This window comes from Balaenoptera musculus, chromosome 1 (genome assembly GCF_009873245.2).
Source record: "Balaenoptera musculus isolate JJ_BM4_2016_0621 chromosome 1, mBalMus1.pri.v3, whole genome shotgun sequence".
In the NCBI taxonomy this organism is placed as follows: Eukaryota; Metazoa; Chordata; class Mammalia; order Artiodactyla; family Balaenopteridae; genus Balaenoptera; species Balaenoptera musculus.
In genome coordinates this window covers 131,670,665-131,690,673 of record NC_045785.1, presented here as the reverse complement: position 1 = coordinate 131,690,673, position 20,009 = coordinate 131,670,665, and the positions used below count along the sequence as shown (strand labels likewise).

General features: G+C 39.8%; 1 pseudogene; it reads left to right on the top strand.

Annotated features, from left to right (window-relative positions):
- Window positions 1-11,376: 11,376 nt before the first annotated feature.
- Window positions 11,377-12,303, top strand: LOC118882789 (annotated as a pseudogene).
- Window positions 12,304-20,009: the final 7,706 nt, after the last annotated feature.

Genomic DNA, 20,009 nt, shown 5'->3' with positions numbered 1-20,009 from the left:
TTCTAACACCCTTGATTAGTTTAGCTTGTTTTGTACTTCATATAACTGGACTCCTACAGTGTGTATTCTTTTGTGCTCGGCTTCTTTTACTCAACATTATTTGTTGAGATTCATCCATGTCATTGCATTTAGTTGTAGATCGTTTATTCTAATTGCTGTATATTATTCCATTGTGTAAAAATGCCATAATTTATTTATCCTTTCAACTGTCAGTGGGCACTTGTGTAGTTTCCAGGACGTAGGCATTATGAATAATGCTGCTATGAACATTCTCAAACAAGTCTTTTGGTGCTTTTCTGTTGGGTACACACCTGAAAGTGCAGCTTCTGGGTATGAATTCAGCTTCAGGAGATACCACCAAACATTTCTCCAAGAGGGTATTTCACCCGTGATTTTCTCCTATGTATTTTTCACCTGTGATTTTCACCCTCCAACACTGGCCTCATTAACACAGGACTTGACTAGATCTCACCTATTAGGAACTGCGCAACTACCCCTCCGGAGGATGCAAGTCCCTGAAGAGCAGGAATTCCCTGGCATTCTCAAAAGTTACCTTAACCTCTGTAAGAGTTCTGAAAACACGATCTTCCCCCAGGGAGGGAAAAAGGCAATTTGGGGGTAATCCCATGCTGTTTGTGATACATATTCCCATGAGAGAAGAGTTACTGCACTTGAAATTGTTTCTTTGCTTTTGGTGTGGGGAGAGTTTCATAAAGTCCAAAGCGATTACAGAGGAGCTTTTGCAAAAGAAATGGGAGTTGGATCAGACCGCTTCCGCTTTCCACACACACCACAGCAAAAGTCCCAGGAGGTCAGCTGGAACAGAGATTGGTTGGAACCCTGTACAGTCCCAATGAGACGTCTTCCTAAGGTCTCCAAGGTGGAGCGTAAATCACAGATGTGTGGAGCTTTGAAGATCTATCTTTTGTTGCTAATCTCTCTGTTCTGAAAGGGTGGGTGGGGAATATATGAAGGCAAAATCGACGAACAAGTCCCAGACAACAGTTTCTGCCCTTGCCAAAGTTGCGGTTCAGTTTTTTAATAAGCTCATTGGGATTTGCTCTTGTTACTGTACTTTACTCATTAGCTCCTTGAAGTTACTGTTGGGTACCTTGGGGTGGAGGCCTCAAACCTCAGCATTCTTCTAAAGGGCTTACCACTGCAGGAGGGAAGGGTGGGGTGGTGAGGAGCGGCTCGCTCATGCACTCAGAGAGGTGCCGCCTGCTTGGATATCCTTCCCAGGAAGGAGAAGCAGGGCGCTAAGGTGGAGGCCAGCATTCACACACAGGACATAACAGGGAAGGCTTCTGCAGGAATCTAGACAAGAGTTCCTCAACATGTGGTTGAGATGGTGGATACACATTATTCTCTTTATTTTTCCTGTATGCATGAAATGCTTTTATAATAAAATATTTTTAGTTAATTAAAAAAGAAAAGAGTTCCTCAACACGTGGAGTTCTGGTGCCACAGGAACTGGACCTTTACATCAAGCCCCTCCCATCCTCCACTTTAGCTTTGGCTGGTTTTCCTATGTACTTTGGGAGAATGGCATTGAGAAAACACTCTTTGACTAATCCAAGTTGCAGTTATAAAGATATCATTTCCTTTGACATTAATCTGATTTAAAAAACAAAAACAAAAACTTACCTACTACGGTACTTAAAATCTGGTGCCATATTTCCAGTTTTTCTAAATTCCATCCTGTTGGTGTATTTGTGAGTTTTGTTCTTCAAGGAGGTTTATTCAAAGAAAGAGGGAAGAAGAGAAATAACAAGTTCTTTATGAAATGATGACACCAAATTGAAGCTTTATAAGACTATGTTGCACTTAACACTTGCTGCTCCCCACCCTTTACCATGGGGACATTCTATTATGCTTATTATACTCTTATTATACTATGCTAATTGAATAAGCCCCTTCCCTGGCTCCTCGGTGTTTTCCGGAAACAATTTAAACTACTTGTCTTCCCTGTTAAGGCACTGCGCCACTCAGGTTCTGGCTGCGTTTCCTTTCTTGCCCCAACTTCCTCTCCTATGTAATTCTCCCTTCTGCTTTATTGTTTTTATTCTACCATCCTGGCCTGTAGGAAGACCAAATTGTCTGTTCCCTAAATGCCACCTCCTTATATCCATGTATTTTCTGTCCCTCCTCATGAATTTCATCTTCCAGAATATCCTATCTGCCTTTCTGATCCCTAGAAGAAAAGGGACTAGATTCATTGCCCCTCATCATGGAGAGAAGATGGAAAGGTTTCCTTAAATGTTGCAGAAACATATGTTGTGCTCACCAAAATGTACCTGGAAAGACCAGTCGTAATCCCATAGCACAGCCTTCCTCAAAGCCTTTTCCAGCTTGTTTTCCCATTTGTCAGTACATTGTACATGAAAGTTATAGGGATTGTTTATTGTTAACCATGTATGTGGCAGAGAGATGAACAGTTTAAATAACATGACCGGTTAGCCAACAGGGAAATTAGAAATCATGTTGTCAGTACTTCTGAATTGAACTTTTTATTCTCAAACAAATATTTACTAAGGTGAGTTGACACATTTTAATGCATTTTTATACTTAGACAACCATAAGGTATGATAGCATGCATTGTAATATACAGTGTACAAAGTTCTTCCAGAAAAACTTCAGCACTTGATCCTCACAACCACGCTGCGATGAAATGGAACAATAATAGGTTTATTTTATGAAGGAAGAGACTCAGACCGAAAGTTCAGTGGATTGTCCTGGGTTTCTAGCTCCTACTTAGTGCTTTTTCCACTATATTGTGCTCTCATAAAATTTGAGGACCATGAAAAGGCCCTTTTACACAAGGACATTTCTTTAATAAGTCTACCATGACACCTAAAATTATGCTATTATGGAATCATTCATTTCTTTAAATTTAAGTATTATGTCCCCAGATATAAAACATAAAGCCATAATCATAAGAAATAGTTCTAGCATAGCTGACTGTTATCTTTGATAGCTGCAAACAAGGAAACTAAAGATTGAGATATAAGTCCCCAAACTAGAAGTTTGTTGAAACACTAGTGAAAAAAAAAAAAAAGAAAAAGTCCTTGAAAAATACGGTGTGTGTCCTGTCTTTATGACTTGCTATTTTGTGATCTTGGGCAAATTACCTTTGAACATCAGTTTTCCCATGAGTCCAAGAGAGATAGTAACAATACCAAAATGAAATAAAGTACTGAGACTGTACCCTAGTACACTCTGCAAACTGAAAGTTACTACAAAAATGTTGGTTCCCACCACCATAATAAGTTAAACTATCATGATCTCCTTGAAAGACAGTCTTTATAATCTAAGATGATCTATGGGATTTTAAAAGATCACCCTTGGAAATAATATTTAGAGAATTTACAAGGGACCAATCATGATGGCAAACCTCTTTTTTGCTATCATGTTAAGTCCCTAAACCACAGAGCATTTTACTATTCCATGATTAGACATCTGCACTCACAGTGTGTTCCAAAGACTTAGGTCAGAATGGAAACAGACCTGGGAAGTTCAAAGCTGCTTTATGAGATAAGTTCTAGAACCAAGCTGAGCAGAGCAGGGCTACTTACAGAGCTTCCAAGGGTCTCCAAGTAACTCTGGGAAAATGGCAAAGCAAATCTGGCTGAAGGCACAACCAAGATAATTTTCGAGATAATCATTCATCCTCTTACTTATTCATTTATTCATTTGTACATTTAACAAATATTTATTAAAAGTCAACTATGAGGGACTTCCCTGGTGGTGCAATGGATAAGACTCCACGCTCCCAAGGCAGGGGACCCGGGTTCAATCCCTGGTCAGGGAACTAGATTCCACATGCATGCCGCAACTAAGACCTGACACAATCTAAATAAATAAATAAATATTTTTTTTAAAAACCTCAACTATGAGCTGGGTATTCAGTAACCTTGGGGACTTCATGAGTGAATGGAAGGACCTGGTTCTTCCCTCAGGGAGCTTTATTTTCTAGTTTTCATGAATGTGGGAAATACTTCAATCACATAGTTCCTAGAGTACTTCTTCAAGGATTCTCAAAACCTTGTCCTGACACCTTAAAACAATGAAAATGCTCACTGAAATCTTCCAACCATATGCTTCCATTTCCTTTCCACCAACAGCCTTTGTCCTGCCCATCCTATTCATTACTCCCTTGACCTTGCTCTCAGATATAAGACAGAACCACTCCCCTGTATTAACACACACGCATGTGTGCAAGCACACATACACACGCACACACAATGCCCTCAAACCTTGGCTAAGTCCTATTCACCCTTCAGGCATCAGTTTAAATATCACTACAAGAAATACAGATGGCCAATAGGTACATGAAAAGATGTTCAGCATTGATAATTATTAGAGAAATGCAAATCAAAACTACAATGAGGTATCACCTCACACCTGTCAGAATGGCCATCATTAAAAGTCTACAAGTAGCTTTCTGTGCTACACAGACAGGGGTCCATACGGAGTTGTTCTGGATTCCCATTGTAAAATTTTTTTTTTTAACATCTTTATTGGAGTATAACTGCCTTACAATGGGGTGTTAGTTTCTGCTTTATAACAAAGTGAATCAGTTATACATATACATATATCTCCATATCTCTTCCCTCTTGCATCTCCCTCCCACCCACCCTCCATATCCCACCCCTCTAGGTGGTTACAAAGCACAGAGCTGATCTCCCTCTGCTATGCAGCTGCTTCCCACTAGCTATCTATTTTACATTTGGTAGTGTATATGTGTCCATGCAACTCTCTCACTTTGTCCCAGCTTACCCTTCCCCTCCCTGTGGCCTCAAGTCCATTCTCTAGTAGGTCTGAGTCTTTATTCCCATCCTGCCCCTAGGTTTTTCATGAACTTTTTTTTTTTTTTTAGATTCCATATATATGTGTTAGCATATGGTATTTGTTTTTCTCTTTCTGACTTACTTCACTCTGTATGACACACTCTAGGTCCATCCACCTCACTACAAATAACTCTATTTCGTTTATCTTTACGGCTGAGTAATATTCCATTGTATATATGTGCCACAACTTCTTTATCCATTCATCTGTCATTGGACACTTCAGTTGCTTCCATGTCCTGGCCATTGTAAATAGAGCTGCAATGAATATTGTGGTACATGACTCTTTTAGAATTATGGTTTTCTCAGGGTATATGTCCAGTAGTGGGATTGCTGGGTCCTATGGTAGTTCTACTTTTACTTTTTTAAAGGACCTCCATACTGTTCTCCATACTGGCTGTATCAATTTATATTCCCACCAACAATGCAAGAGGGTTCCCTTTTCTCCACACCCTCTCCAGCATTTATTGTTTGTAAATTTTTTGATGATGGCCATTCTGACTGGTGTGAGATAATATCTTACTATAGTTTTGATTTGCATTGCTCTAATGATTAATGATGTTGAGCATTCTTTCATATGTTTGTTGGCAATCTGTATATTGTCTTTGTAGAAATGTCTATTTAGGTCTTCTGCCCATTTCTGGATTGAGTTGTTTGTTTTTTTGATATTGAGCTGCATGAGCTGCTTGTAAATTTTGGAGATTAATCCTTTGTCAGTTGTTTCATTTGCAAATATTTTCTCCCATTCTGAGGGTTGTCTTTTTGTTTTGTTTATGGTTTCCGTTGCTGAGCAAAAGCATTTAAGTTTCATTAGGTCCCATTTGTTTATTTTTGTTTTTATTTCCATTTCTCTAGGAGGTGGGTCAAAAAGGATCTTGCTGTGATTTATGTCATAGAGTGTTCTGCCTATGTTTTCCTCTAAGAGTTTTATAGTGTCTGGCCTAACATTTAGGTCTTTAATCCATTTTGAGTTTATTTTTGTGTAGGTGTTAGGGAGTGTTCTAATTTCATTCTTTTACATATAGCTGTCCAGTTTTCCCAGAACCACTTATTGAAGAGGCTGTCTTTTCTCCATTGTATATTCTTGTCTCCTTTATCAAAAGTAAGGTGACCATAGGTGTGTGGGTTTATCTCTGGGCTTTCTATCCTGTTCCAATGATCTATATTTCTGTTTTTGTGCCAATACCATACTGTCTTGATTACTGTAGCTTTGTAGTATAGTCTGAAGTCAGGGAGCCTGATTCCTCCAGCTCCGTTTTTCTTTCTCAAGATTGCTTTGGCTATTCAGGGTCTTTTGTGTTGCCATATATATTTTGAAATTTTTTGTTCCAGTTCTGTGAAAAATGCCATTGGTAGTTTGATAGGGATTGCATTGAATCTGTAGATTGCTTTGGGTAGTAGAGTCATTTTCACAATGTTTATTCTTCCAATCCAAGAACATGGTATACCTCTCCATCTGTTTGTATCATCTTTAATTTCTTTCATCAGTGTCTTATAGTTTTCTGCATACAGGTCTTTTGTCTCCTTAGTTAGGTTTATTCCTAGGTATATTACTCTTTTTGTTGCAATGGTAAATGGGAGTGTTGCCTTAATGTCACTTTCAGATTTTTCATCATTAGTGTATGCAAGAGATTTCTGTGCATTAATTTTGTATCCTGCTACTTTACCAAATTCATTGATGAGCTCTAGTAGCTTTCTGGTAGCATCTTATAGGATTCTCTATGTACAGTATCATGTCATCTGCAAACAGTGACAGCTTCACTTCTTCTTTTCCGATTTGGATTCCTATTATTTCTTTTTCTTCTCTGATTGCTGTGGCTAAAACTTCCAAAACAATGTTAAATAATAGTGGTGAGAGTGGGCAACCTTGTCTTTTCCTAATCTTAGTGGAAATGATTTCAGTTTTTCACCATTGAGGACGATATTGGCTGTGGGTTTGTCATATATGGCCTTTATTATGTTGAGGTAAGTTCCCTCTATGCCTACTTTCTGGAGGGTTATTATCATAAATCGATGTTGAATTTTGTCAAAAGCTTTCTCTGCATCTATTGAGATGATCATATGGTTTTTATTCTTCAATTTGTTAATATGGTGTATCACATTGATTGATTTGTGTATATTGAAGAATCCTTGCATTCCTGGGATAAACCCCAGTTGATCATGGTGCATGATCCTTTTAATGTGCTGTTGGATTCTGTTTGCAAGTATTTTGTTGAGGATTTTTGCATCTATGTTCACCAGTGATATTGACCTGTAGTTTTCCTTCTTTGTGACATCTTTATCTGGTTTTGGTATCAGGGTGATGGTGGCCTCGTAGAATGAGTTTGGGAGTGTTCCTCCCTCTGCCATATTTTGGAAGAGTTTTGAGAAGGATAGGTGTTAGCTCTTCGCTAAATGTTTGATAGAATTCACCTGTGAAGCCATCTGGTCCTGGGCTTTTGTTTGTTGGAAGATTTTTAATCACAGTTTCAATTTCAGTGCTTGTTACTGGTCTGTTTATATTTTCTATTTCTTCCTGGTTCAGTCTCAGAAGATTGTGCTTTTCTAAGAATTTTTCCATTTCTTCCAGGTGGTCCATTTTATAGGCATAGAGTTGCTTGTAGTAGTCTCTTAGGATGCTTTGTATTTCTGCGGTGTCTGTTGTAACTTCTTCTTTTTCATTTCTAATTTTATTGATTTGAGTCCTCTCTTTTTCTTGACGAGTCTGGCTAATGGTTTATCAATTTTGTTTATTTTCCCAAAAAGACAGCTTTTAGTTTTATTGATCTTTGCTATTGTTTCCTTCATTTCTCTTTCATTTATTTCTGATATGATCTTTATGATTTCTTCCCTTCTGCTAACTTTGAGGTTTTTTGGTTCTTCTTTCTCTAATTGCTTTAGGTGTAAGGTTAGGTTGTTTATTTGAGATGTTTCTTGTTTCTTAAGGTAGGATTGTATTGCTATAAACTTCCCTCTTACAACTGCTTTTGCTGCATCCCATAGGTTTGGGGTCATCGTGTTTTCACTGTCATTTCTTTATAGGTATTTTTTGATTTCCTCTTTGATTTCTTCAGTGATCTCTTGGTTATTAAGTAGTGTATTGTTTAGCCTCCATGTGTTTGTATTTTTTACAGATATTTTCCTGTAATTGATACCTAGTCTCATAGCATTGTGGTCGGAAAAGATACTGGATACAACTTCAATTATTGTAAATTTATCAAGGCTAGATATGTGACCTAAGATATGATCTATCCTGGAGAATGTTCCATGAGCACTTGAGAAGAAAGTGTATTCTGTTGTTTTTGGATGGAATGTCCTATAAATGTCAATAAAGTCCATCTTGTTTAATGTATCATTTAAAGCTTGTGTTTCCTTGTTTATTTTCATTTTGGATGATCTGTCCATTGGTGAAAGTGGGGTGTTAAAGTCCCCTACTATGACTGTGTTACTGTCGGTTTCCCCTTTTATGGCTGTTAGTATTTGCCTTATGTATTGCGGTGCTCCTATGTTGGGTGCATAAGTATTTACAATTGTTATACCTTCTTCTTGGATCGATCCCTTGATCATAATGTAGTGTCCTTCTTTGGCTCTTGTAATAGTCTTTGTTTTAAAGTCTGTTCTGTGTGATATGAGAATTGCTACTCCAGCTTTCTTTTGATTTCCATTTGCATGGAATATCTTTTTCCATCCCCTCACTTTCAGACTGTATGTGTCCCTAGGTCTGAAGTGGGTCTCTTATAGACAGCATATATACAGGTATTGTTTTTGTATCCATTCAGCCAGTCTATGTCTTTTGGTTGAAACATTTAATCTATTTACATTCAAGGTAATTATCGATATGTATGTTTCTATTACCATTTTCTTAATTGTTTTCAGTTTGTTATTGTAGGTCTTTTCCTTCTTTTGTGTTTCCTGCCTAGAGAAGTTCCTTTAGCATATGTTGTAAAGCTGGTTTGGTGGTGCTGAATTCTCCTAGCTTTTGCTTGTCTCTAAAGGTTTTAATTTCTCCATCAAATCTGAATGAGATCCTTGCTGGGTAGAGTAATCTTTGTTGTAGGTTTTTTCCCTTTCATCACTTTAAAATGTCCTGCCACTCCCTTCTGGCTTGCAGTGTTTCTACTGAAAGATCAGCTGTTAACCTTATGAGGATTCCCTTGTATGCTATTTGTTGTTTTTCCCTTGCTGTTTCTAATATTTTTTCTCTGTATTTAATTATTGATAGTTTGGTTAATATGTGTCTTGGCATATTTCTCCTTGGATTTAACCTGTACGTGACTCTCCGTGTTTCCCGGACTTGATTAACTATTTCCTTTCCTATATTAGGGAAGTTTTCAACTATAATCTCTTCAAATATTGTCTCAGTCCCTTTCTTTTTCTCTTCTTCTCCTGGGACCCCTATAATTCGAATGTTGGTGCGTTTAATGTTGTTCCAGAGGTCTCTGAGACTGTCCTCAATTCTTTTCATTCTTTTTTCTTTATTCTGCTCTGCAGTAGTCATTTCCACTATTTTATCTTCAAGGTCACTTATCCATTCTTCTTCCTCAGTTATTCTGCTATTGATTCCTTCTAGAGAATTTTTAATTTCATTTATTGTGTTGTTCATCATTGTTTGTTTGCTCTTTAGTTATTCTAGGTCCTTGTTAAACGTTTCTTGTATTTTCTCCATTCTATTTCCCAGATTTTGGATCATCTTTACTATCATTATTCTGAATTCTTTTTCAGGTAGACTGCCTATTTCCTCTTCATTTGTTTGGTCTGGTGGGTTTTTACCTTGCTCCTTCATCTGCTGTGTGTTTCTCTGTCTTCTCATTTTGCTTAACTCACTGTGTTTGTGGTCTCCTTTTCACAGCCTGCAGGTTCATAGTTCCCATTGTTTTTGGTGTCTGCCGCCAGTGGCTAAGGTTGGTTCAGTGGGTTGTGTAGGCTTCCTGGTGGAGGGGACTAGTGCCTGTGTTCTGGTGGATGAGGCTGGATCTTGTCTTTCTGGTGGGCAGGTCCGCATCCGGTGGTGTGTTTTGGGGTGTCTGTGACCTTATTATGATTTTAGGCAGCCTCTCTGCTAATGGGTTTTGTTCCTGTCTTGCCAGTTGTTTGGCATATGGTGTCCATCACTGGAGCTTGCTGGTCGCTGAGTGGAGCTGGGTCTTGGAGTTGAGATGGAGGTCTTTGGGAGATTTTCGCCATTTGATATTACGTGGAGCTGGGAGGTCTCTGGTGGACCAGTGTTTTGAACTCGGCTCTCCCACCTCAGAGGCACAGGCCTGATGCCTGGCCGGAGCACCAAGACCCTGTCATCCACACGGAAAAAGAGAAAAAGGAAAAATATATACATATCATTGCTCCCAAAGTCCACTGCCTCAATTTGGGATGATTCGTTCTCTATTCAGGTATTCCACAGATGCAGGGTACATCAAGTTGATTGTGGAGATTTAATCCACTGCTCCTGAGGCTGCACGGAGAGATTTCCCTTTCTCTTCTTTGTTCACACAGCTCCCGGGGTTCTGCTTTGGATTTGGCCCCGCCTCTGCGTGTAGGTCGCCTGAGGGCATCCGTTACCGCTCAGACAGGATGGGGTTAAAGGAGCAGCTGATTCGGGGGCTCTGGCTCACTCAGGCTGGGGGGGAGGGAGGGGTACGGAATGCGGGGCGAGCCTGTGGCAGCAGAGGCCAGCATAACATTGCACCAGCCTGAGATGTGCCGTGTGTTCTCCCAGGGAAGTTGTCCCTGGATCACGGGACCCTGGCAGTGGCGGCTGTACAGGTCCTGGGAGGGGAGGTGTGGATAGTGACCTGTGCTTGCACACAGGCTTCTTGGGGGCTGCAGCAGCCGCCTTAGCGTCTCATGCCCGTCTCTGGTGTTCACGTTGATAGCCACAGCTCGCGCCTGTGTCTGGAGCTCATTTAGGTAGTGCTCTTAATCCCCTCTCCTCGCGCACCCCAAAACAAAGAGGCAAGAAAAAGTCTCTCGCCTCTTTGGCAGCTCCAGACCTTTTCCTGGACACACTCCCAGCTAGCTGTGGCACACTAGCCCCCTTCAGGCTGTGTTCACACAGCCAACCCCAGTCCTCTCCCTGGGATCTAACCTCCAAAGCCAGAGCCTCAGCTCCCAGCTCCCACCTGTCCCGTCATTTGAGCAGACAAGCCACTCGGGCTGGTGAGAGCTTGCAGGCACCGATCCTCCCTGCAGGACTCTCTTGCTTTGCCCTCCGCACCCCTGTTGCTGCACTCCCCTCCGTGGCTCTGAAGCTTCCCCCCTCCGCCACCCGCAGTCTCCACTCACAAAGGTGCTTCCTAGTGTGTGGAAACCTTTCCTCCTTCACAGCTCCCTCCCACTGGTGCAGGTCCCATCCCTATTCTTTTGTCTCTGTTTTTCTTTTTTCTTGTGCCCTACCCAGGTACGTGGGGAGTTTCTTGCCTTTTGGGAGGTCTGAGGTCTTCTGCCAGCTTTCAGTAGGTGTTCTGTAGGGGTTGTTCCACATATAGATGTATTTCTGATGTATTTCTGTGAAGGAAGTTTTTCTCCACGTCTTACTCTTCCGCCATCTTGAAGCTCTAGCCCTCCCATCGTAACTTAAAGGGAAACTTCCACAATGTCTGGAGCCCTTGATGTCCTGCAAATGAAGGAGGAGGATGTCTTCAAATTCCTTGCAGCAGGAACCCACTTAGGTGGCAGCAACCTTGACTTCCAAATGGAATAGTACATCTACAAAAGGAAAAGTGATGGCATCTACATCATAAATCTGAAGAGAACCTGGGAGAAGCTTCTGTTGGTAGCTCGTCCCATTATTGCCATTGAAAACCCAGCTGATGTCAGTGTCATACCCTCCAGGAATACTGGCCAGTGAACTGTGCTGAAGTTTGCTGCTGCCACTGGAGCCACTCCTATTGCAGGCCACTTCACTCCTGGAACCTTCACTGACCAGATCCAGGCAGCCTTCAGGGAGCCAAGACTTCTGGTGGTTACTGATCCCAGAGCTGACCACCAGCCTCTCACAGAGGCCTCTTACATTAACCTGCCTACTATTGCTTTGTGTAACACAGACTCTCCTCTGTATTATGTGGACATTGCCATCCCATGCAACAAGAAGGGAGCCCAGTCAGTGGGTCTGATGTGGTGAATGCTCGCCCAGGATGTTCTGCGCATGCACGACACCATCTCCCGTGAACAACCATGGGAGGTCATGCCTGATCTCTGCTTCTACAGAGATCCTGAAGAGATTGAAAAGGAAGAGCAGGTGACAGCCAAGAAAGCTGTGACCAAGGAGGAATTTCAGAGTGAATGGTCTGTTCCAGATCCTGAGCTCCCTGCTTCTCAACCTGAGGTGGCAGACTGGTCCGAATGTGTGCAGGTGCCCTCTGTGCCTATTCAGCCGTTCCCCACTGAAGACTGGAGTGCTCAGCCTGCCACTGAAGACTGGTCTGCAGCTCCCACTGCTCAGGCCACTGAATGGGTAGGAACAACCAGTGAGTCATCTTAAGCTGTTCTTCCACACTCTTAAAATGGAAATAGGTTGACGGAAAATAAACAGTTTCTTAAATACAATAACAATAAGTCTACATATAACAATAAGTCTACAAATAACAAATGCTGGAGAGGATGCAGAGAAAAAGGAACCCTCCTACACTGTTGGTAGGAATGTAAGTTGGTGCAGCCACTGTGGAAAACAGTATGGAGGTTCCTCAGAAAACTAAAAATAGAATTACCAATATGATCAAGCAATCCCACTCCTGGGCAAATATCCAGACAAAACTATAATTCAAAAAGATACATGCACCGCTATTTCAGAGCAGCACTATTCACAATAGCCAAGACATGGAAACAACCTAAATGTCCGTCAACAGATGAATGGATAAAGAAGATGTGGTATATATATGCAATGGAATACTACTCAACCATAAAAATGAACGAAATAATGCCATTCGCAGCAACATGGATGCAACTAGAGATTATCATACAAAGTGAAGTAAGTCAGAAAGAGAAAGATAAATACCATATGATATCATTTATAAGTGGAATGTAAAATATGACACAAGTGAACCTATCTACAAAACAGAAACAAATTCACGGACATAGAGAACAGACTGGTGGTTGCCAAGGGGGAGGGGGTTGGGATAGGGATGAAGTGGGAGGTTGGGGTTAGCAGATTAAGCTTTTATATATAGAATGGATAAACAAGGTCCTACTGTATAGCACAGGGAACTATATTCAATATCCTATGGTAAACCATAATGGAAAAGAGTATTTTAAGAAAAGAATGTATATATATGTATAACTGAACTACTTTTCTGTACAGTAGTAATTAACACAACATTATAAACAACTATACTTCAATAAAAAAGAAAAGAAAAGAAAAGAGAAAAGAAATGCAACTAGATGCACACCAAACATAAAAGAATGTTCTCAGCAGGAATGATGACCAAAAACTGGGAAAGATCCAAATGTCCATCAAAAGTAGAATGGATAGGGACTTCCCTAGCAGTCCAGTGGTTAAGACTCTGCGCTTCCAATGCAAGGGGCACGGGTTCGATCCCTGGTTGGGGAACTAAGATCCCACATGCTGCATGGCATGGCCAAAAAATTAAAATTTAAAATAAAAAAAAAGTAGAATGGATAAATTCTTATGTATTTATACAATGTAATACCATATGACAGTGATAATCAGGGAACTACAGCCACATGCAACAGCTATGAGTGATCGTCATTGACTGAAAGAAGCTACCACAAAAGAGTACATGTTGTAGAAATTCATTTATAAAAACTACAAAAATTAGGAAAAATAATATTTAGTGATAGGATTCTGGTTCCCTTTGGGTATTGGAGGTTGTGGCTGGGAAAGGACATTATGGGGGATTCTTGAGTTCTGGTGATGCTTTACTTCTTCATCTGGGTAGTTACACCCATGTGTTCACTTTGAGAAAATTCATGGTAATAAACACTTAGAATTTTTTAAATAAATAAAATATCACTTCCAAAAAGGTATCAACCCCATGATGAAGGTTAGCTCTTCTTGTTTTATACTTCTGTATATCGCATATGCTGTCTCTATATAATCTATTTTATGACCCTCTTCACACTCATAGTCACTTGTTCAATATTTTTCTTAAGCTCTGTAAGGGCATAGAATTTATGCCCCAACACCTAGCACAGTGCCCACAAAGGTAGATAGTTAATAAATATTTTTTGCATGATTAAATGAATCTCAATGACACCTTGCACTAAGGTGAATTTTAAATATGCCTGCTCACTCTTCTGAGTTGATCTCAAACTTTTCTGCTTGCTTGAAAGAGTACATTCCTCCACACTAGTCTCCTAAGAGCACAACCTTTTTTTTTCCCTCCAAGTGTGATTTCCCTGTCATGTACATTCATGGCACCACATAAATATTAAAAGCATGATCAAATGTTCCGCAGTTGGAATATGTTGAGTGAATGACTCAGTGAGAAGTGTCCTTCTGTTGTGTGATTAAACAAGACACATAATATTACATGTTGTCAGAACAGGATGAAGTCAACATAATCTAGATTAATGTGGATGTTACTGGCTTGTCCATGTCCAGAATGGATGGGGAATCTGGCATTGCCCCTGGCCAGTGGAAAAAAACTTAGACAAGTTCTGAAGCTAATATTTTTTGATCTTTCCATACCCTGAGCAGCATTTCTTCGCTACTGTGGATTGGGGAGAAGGTAGGATTATTCAGAACACATGGAGCACTTGGGGAAAGAGAACACAAAACACTTAAAACTCGACTCTGATAAACATAAAACTTGTGTCCTGCCAAGTTCAAATGCAGTTTTTCCAAGATACAAATTTCATGGATAAGTTCAGGGAACCAAAGGGACATTTGATCAGTTGGCAACTGAGCTGAAGCTGGTTCAGGATCCAAATTCTTTCCTCACATCTTCACATCCAACCCCTCCCCCCACTCCACTACTACTTGGGTATCCCATGGTGTCAAATTTAGCCTTCAGATTTTTTCACACAGGCTGTCTTTAAAGGCCTTAATGAGGAGAGGAAAAAATGACAGAAAACAAAGAAACACATGAACTGTTTTTCACCTCTCCACCACCTGAATGGATCCAGTGTCCCTCCTCTTTATAAAATTCTGCCCCAAAATGGTGCTGCATCATATGTGTGCCAGTGAAAGTAGGCATGAGGGTGGGGGAGAGGAGAATTGGGGCTGGATGGTTCAGGTTATGGAGACAGTGTGTTCTTTCAAAAAGAGAAAGAAACCCTTTTAAAAAAGAAAGAAGAAGCCAGTCTGAAAGTCTGTAAAATGACATTCAACTGAAGTCCCTTTCTTTAAACATAAACAGATGTATAATGTCCATAAGTCCTCAAATGGAATGCCTAAGTACCTAAAGGCAGAATGTGGTTGGATGTCCAATAAGAAATTATGATTTAAAACATTGCATTGTCTAAAGAGCGATAGTTAAGATAATCAAATTCATTCTTTAATTCAACTAACATGCATTGAATATCTACACTGTGCCCAGAGACTGCGCTATGTGCCAGGGTATTCACATAGGTAAGAGGCCTACACCCTGGAGGAGTTTATATTTTAGTGGAGGAGATAAGATAATAAAGAATTGTAGTAACACTGTGAGCATAGAAGGAAGGAAGGAAAGAAGGAAGAGGAAGATAGGTAAGGAGATGGTAGTATGGAAGAGAAACTGCCTAAATCTACCCGGAAAATTCTGGAATGACTTTAGTGGATGACACTAACATGAATAATTAATAGTGGTATTAGCAATAATTGTTATTGTTATTTTTATTGTTGCATCCTGGTGAATCTGGTGTGACATATAATGGTATGAATAATATGGGTCAAGTACATTAAAATAATCCCTTTTTAAGTAAGAAAGTTCATTGCATTATGTAAAAATATCTAAAACAGGCAGTGACGTATTGTCAAAAATGATTTTCAGTGAATAGGAAGGTCACTGGACAACAGAAGCCCTGACAAAATTACAAGAAAGTCAAATTGTTCTGGTAATTGCTAATAATTAACCCTTGGTATTTTATAAGACAGTTTAAAATAATAAAACATTAGAATTAGAAGAGACCTAGACAGACATTTAGCTTAATATTAGTATTCCTTTACTACACATTTGTCTACCTTTCTATCTGCCCTATTAGTCTGTAAGCTCTTTGCGGGTAGGGTCTGTGTCTTATTTATTTTGTGTCATAGTACTAAACAAGAAACAAGAGCTCAATAATGGGGGCTTCCCTGATGGCACAGTGGTTGAGAATCCGCCTGCCAATGCAGGGGACGCGGGTTCGAGCCCTGGTCTGGGAAGATCCCACATGCCGTGGAGCAACTAAGCCCGTGCGCCACAACTACTGAGCCTGCACTCTAGAGCCTGAGTGCCACAACTACTGGGCCTGCACGCCACAACTACTGAAGCCCACGTGCCTAGAGCCTGTGCTCCACAACAAGAGAAGCCACTGTAATGAGAAGGCCGCACACCGCAGGGAAGAGTAGCCCCCGCTTGCAGCAACTAGAGAAAGCCCGCACACAGCAACGAAGACCCAACTCAGCCAAAAATAAATAAATTAAATAAATTAATTTAAAAAAAAAGAGAGCTCAGTAATGTTTTCCAAAGGAAGAAACTAAGAGGCTATTTATTCAACCCCTTTACTTCAAAAGAATGGAAACCGAGCCTCAGAGTTATGAAGGACTAAAAGGCAAAACAAAATTTTTTAATAGTAAAGACAAGCCTGGAACCCAGATCTCTTGACCCCAGGCCAGGTTACTGTCCATCATATCATATTACCCATCTACAATCAATCACTAATCAATGGAACATGTAGAGAAGAATGTTTTGGGGTCATAGTTTCTAAAGTTCTGTTATCTTCTTGTAGCGTTCCCCTACATCTTTCACCTGCTCCATGTAGATGCCAAAAAAAAACAAAAAAAAAAAAACCCAGAGAATATAAATTTGAAATCCCATTTTTAAAATGCTGCTGATGATTGAAACCCTAAGTCTCACCTCTGACATTGTCCCCAGACCCCATAGATCCCTAAGACAATTGGAAGTCTCACAAAGTATGTGAAACTAGCCCAGTTTCCCATGTTTTTTTCACTTTCTACTGTAGGTCATTAGCAGGATTCTATTTTAGGACAGAAATGCTTTTACTACCCCTCAAATCATACCAAAGTAGGTAGTTTTCTACTGAATTGATTCTGCATAGCAAAAAGCACTGCTGGCTTATCTGTTCTTCCAAGCAGGAGAGGGCCTTTCTCTTAGCCTGATATGGTTTTTTATCCCTGTACACCTTGTACTGTGATGTTGAGGGTGGTGATGGTGATGATGATTTTTATTTTCTATTTGTCTTTGGTTAACATTGATTGAGTTTTGCCTTAAGGATTCCAGGTTAAAAGTTAAGACAGTAGAGGAACTAACTTTCTGAGAGTTTCCATTCATAAATAAATAAAGCAAAAATTTAGGTAATGATCATGGTGCTGTCAAAACATCTTGACATACAGTCTTTCATCTAATCCACCCAGGGCAAGAGGTTTTTATTCTTATTTTACAAGTGAGAATACTAAGCCTCTGGTGATTACCCACACTCACATAGCTAATGAATGGTGAAAATGACACTCCAATCCAACACTTTGGACTCCAAATCATCTTGGAATTTTGCCTAGCACAAGACAGGGCAAAGGGTAATCAGCAAAATCCAGCAGGTGAAAATTAAATTTCCTTTATCAGGAAATTAAAGAACTAAAATCAAATAGATTAAATTAAACCAATTTTGTGTCAAGCTCCCAGAATTAAAACTGAATTCTTAATCTCAATTCACTCTCTATATAGGGCCACCGTATTGACCTTGGAAAACTATAAAGTTGGATTATTTTCATCATTTAGCAAGGAGGAAAAAAAAGCTGAAAACAATTAGGAAGGCCAAGCAAGTAGAAGGATGTTTTGACTCCAGTTGGTATAGAAATAGATTCAGAAAAAAATCAGATGTGAGCCATCCCTTATGAGGCTCCAGTACTCATTTGTCGGGGTTAAATTTGATACTGTATCATAAGTGTGTATTACATAAGATTCTGAAAACTCAAGTGTTTCCAAATGGCTGTTCCTTCTAGAATATCGTTCTGGCTGCAGAGGTGTACCGTCCTAAAAGCAGAAGGATACTTTATCAAGAAAGCAGAAACTGATTCACCATATTGAATTTCTAAATTTTACAGAGTTTTCAACACGATTCTTTTTTAATTATGAGACATTGAGATAAATTTGAATCTTAAACTTATTCCACTGGTGTCAGCTGTTGATCCTTTTATGAGCAAACAATCTGATATTCTCACTCAATAGGGAGGCACTCTGACAGGGATCTTGTCCCAAGAAAACTTACTCTTTTTTTTTGACTCATTAGAGATCTCAATACATCTCCTAAGAGCATTACTTATTTTCCAGGGTCACACAGACCTTAAATATTCAATTACCCAGAAAAAAAAATCAGTGACTGGCATTAAAAACAACTGAATCTACAGATGGCTTAAATGAACATTCTGGGAATCACTAGAGCCACTCAGTATTCTCCAGGGAGCATTAATAATGTAATTCCTAACTGCTGTAACTTAATTCATTACATACTACTGAGCACCAGGTATATGCAAAGTACTACACTCAGTGTAATAGAGAGAAAACCATGGTCCTCGTTCTCAAGGAGTTCACTGTGTAACAAGAGACAGTAGATATGCTTATAAGAGACTATAAAACAAGTAAAAGTACCATAAGAAATGCCACAGGACTCCAATAGTCAATTTCTGCTCCTATTTGCTAACCTCAGATTACCTACAGCAAAGCTGATGTTAATTTCTGCTATACAAAGAGCATCAAGAATCTTCTGACCGGGTCAGATTCTACCTCAGAGTCAAGGTTTTGTTCTTTGAATCTGTTTTCGCTCCTGCTTTGGTCTTCCTTCTTGTCCCTGACCCTTTCCCAGCTCTTCCTCTATCTCTACCTGCTAAGACTTTAGGCTATTGGTCCTGTCTTGCTCTATACTGAGGGTTCTATGGTCTCTTGATTTCTGTTCCTCTGCCCAGGTTTATTCCACTGCCAGGTTGTGACAACATGTCTGTGACACTGTCAGACTGCTCATCTGAATTCTGGCTCTTGAACCTTGATCCTTAGATCTGGTTTACTCTTAGGACTATGTCTGCCTATGTCTTTTCAACCCACACCTAATTCCTGTTCCCTATCAAACTCTTAGACACTGCAAGTACATTGATAGGATCTTAGAGATACAGAATAAAATCACTGAGTAATACATCTAATCAAATTGTTTGAACAAAGATAATGAAAATTATTTGTCAGTTAAATGACTGAATTAGAAGAACCTTTTGAAAAGAGGATTCATGCTGTGAACTGAACCACATAAAAGATCAAAATCACCAAATTAAATACCCTAACAAGAAAAATGTGTGTTATGTAGAAGCAGCTACTTTCTGAGAATTTTATCTCAAGGCCCCCAATATAGCATAAAATCATGTATCTAAGAGCTAGAAAGAACTTTAGAGGTTATCTAGTTAAACCTTGTACTTGGTAAAAAAAAAAAAAACAAGCCTCCTGTAGATAACCCTCTTAGGAAGGACTTCAACCTCATTTATCCAACCCACACTTACTGATCATCCACTATGGGCCAATCTCCTGCTACAGCAGGAGATATAAAAATGAAACAAAGATCTAGGCATCAAGAAGCTTCCAACCAGGCCAGGGATAAACAAGAAACAAATAATTGTAATACTGTGTGATGACTATTATAATAGAAACAAGTTCAGGATTCTGTGGGAACTCACAGGAGTAAAGAATGGAACCTCACTGAGATCAGCATAATTAAGAGTATGAAGGAAGATTAGAAATGACTTTCCAGTACCAGAGACTCTTGGGATGAGCTGGAATCAGCCAAGTCCCAGGAGGTGAACAGGTATACAAGACTGAGATGAGAGCATGCACAAGGGCAAGAAGGCATAATGAAGGAAAAGCAGGAGTGGTAAGCAAGAGCTAGATAATAAAAGGCCATGTTTATTCCAAGAAGAAGATTGGATGGTACCTTGAAGACAGTGGGGAACCAATGAAGGATGCTGAGTGGGAGAATACATGAAAATATTTGCATTTTAGAAAAAAATGACTTTAGCAGTAATATAAAGGATGGACTAAAGGAGTATGAGACTGA